At 40.5% G+C, this 2114-nt stretch overlaps 1 protein-coding gene across 1 annotated transcript in view; it reads right to left on the bottom strand.

The window, feature by feature from the left end:
- Positions 1 to 8: 8 nt before the first annotated feature.
- The window catches only part of LOC107198422, an 88992-nt gene continuing 86886 nt past the window's right edge, over positions 9 to 2114 (bottom strand). The window contains exon 6 of the transcript XR_001518964.3: positions 9 to 234. The gene's annotated coding sequence lies outside the window, so the exon portion shown is untranslated. The remainder of the gene's footprint in view (positions 235 to 2114) is intronic.

The following is a 2114-nucleotide window of genomic DNA, read 5'->3' as shown; positions in this document are numbered from 1 at the left end:
CTGTGGAGAAAGCACATCTGCCCCAGCAGCTGCTCCCCTGAGCACAGGCACTCCAGCGCCACACGGATGCGCCTGGCTGGCGGCTGCTCTGCGCTCTCCGGGCTGAAGGAGTGGCCGGGGGGTGGCCGCAGGATGACCAGAGGGCAGTAGGCACTGCTGTTCTCTTGGTGTGCTGCCAGGCAGGCAGTCAGTGCATATACATGTTTCTGGCACCTCTGTTTTCTCTGCATTGGCCTGCAGAAAAAAGTGTCAGATTTTACTTTTTTTAACAGATCCAGGTTTACATCCCACAGTGTCAACAAAGGTAAGATTTAATCATATCCAGAAACTATCAACTGAAAGAAACAAGTGCTAAATCTCAGTCAGGGAGCCACATCTACCTACTTTTTTTTTTTTTTAATATCATTCTTCAATAAAATTTTCTGATATGCCATTTATATGACATTTTCTTATATGACATTTTCTACTCCATTAACTTCCTACTCTATTAATTTCACCACTTCTGTTTTCTTCTTTAGAGAAGAATTCACCCAATTCCTCAAAATTACCACCAACAATGCTCATCAACGAAACTGCTCTGAAAACACTTGGTATGTTCAAATTATAAACTGACTCTCAGGAAATGGACCATGTTTAATATTCTGTTCTTTCCACCATAACTTTGATCGCTGAATTGCACTATGACTGACACTACTCTTTTCCAAGGGGAAGTGTTAGAAGACTGACACTCAGAACCAAATTTTGAAGCACCTCTCTCTATCTCCTTTGGGGGATGTTTTTGTAGTTCACATTTAAAAGAAGTGAACTCAAATAACAGGCACTCACAATAGCAGATATATACAACATATATACTCACATACAGATATAACAGGTATTGAGATATTCCCCACCCCGGTAGTAGTCATTCCCACTTCAATGGAATTAATTGAATTACAAATTACAAAGGATATCTTACAAAAATTCAACAACAGTATAACAGAAAGAAAGAAGAAAGAAAAAAAGAGAGGGGAAAGGAGGATGGGGAAGCTGTATTGCCTTCTCAGCAAGGTAAAAACAACCAAAGCTGAAGTGGTTTTCATGCCTTCCAACCCATGTGCCAAAGACTACTGGAAAACTTCTGCTTTTAACCACATGATTCCTTTCAGAAACTTTTCAGATTCATTTTTTCTAGTTTAATTCTGTGCAATAAAATGAACCCTAGATGTTGCCAGGCAGTGTAATTGATGCCTGTGCAGGATGGTGGGACAGAAGGGCTGGATCACGGAAAGATTCTGTGACATCCCTGTTAAACTTACTAAAGGTTTTCAGGCCTCAAGCATCAAATGCTGCAAATTTAAAGAGGATTCACACTCCACAAAGAGACTACAGAGGTAACAGCTACTCTAGTTCCTCCCTTGCAGTGTGCACACGCAAGCCCAGAACACATCTTGTTTCTTGCAGTACTAGTGAAAACCTGCCATTCATACAGGCAACTCCAAGGGAAAATGATCACAATAATGGACACACTTGCTGGCTTTGTAGCGTGCCTGGTATTGATCCATGCCTGTAACACTGCACAAAATGCAAGACTGCTTCTCATATTTTCATCTTTTCTAATGGGGAAAATTACATCATATATTATTCATTCTTGTAGACCTCAGGGTTTTGGTATTGTTTTGTTGTTCCTGTTCAGTAAGGACTGTATATTTCTTTAGTCTGACCTCTTGAGATAAAAGGTTTTCCTCCAATTTCTCTGAAAAACAAAGAAAAGTGTATGGAGGAGGAAATGGAGTAAAGGGGGGGGCAGGGCAGGAGGGGAACTTTTGTATTTTTCACACAGATAAAGACAATAGATTTTAAATTAATTTTAGATTTAGCAGAACTCTGGCTGTTCAGGGAAATTTGTCTAAAATGACCTGTAAGTTTGCAGAGACAACTACCTAGCTGGTTTTCTGAACATAGTGCAAACGGACCAGCACAGAGTGATACTGCAAATCTGTCATGGAGTTACTTCACCTTTAAGAAAGTTGAAGTTTCTGAGAACTGCCTGGAGTCTTTTCTCCTGACCAATTATCGGTCATTGCTGAGAATTGACAGCAGTTTAGGCCATTGAAAAGTGAGATCAACTTGTGAAC

This window comes from Parus major, chromosome Z (genome assembly GCF_001522545.3).
Source record: "Parus major isolate Abel chromosome Z, Parus_major1.1, whole genome shotgun sequence".
Classification (NCBI taxonomy): Eukaryota; Metazoa; Chordata; class Aves; order Passeriformes; family Paridae; genus Parus; species Parus major.
Note: the sequence above shows the minus strand (reverse complement) of the source record. Positions and strands in the feature narration are given on the sequence as shown.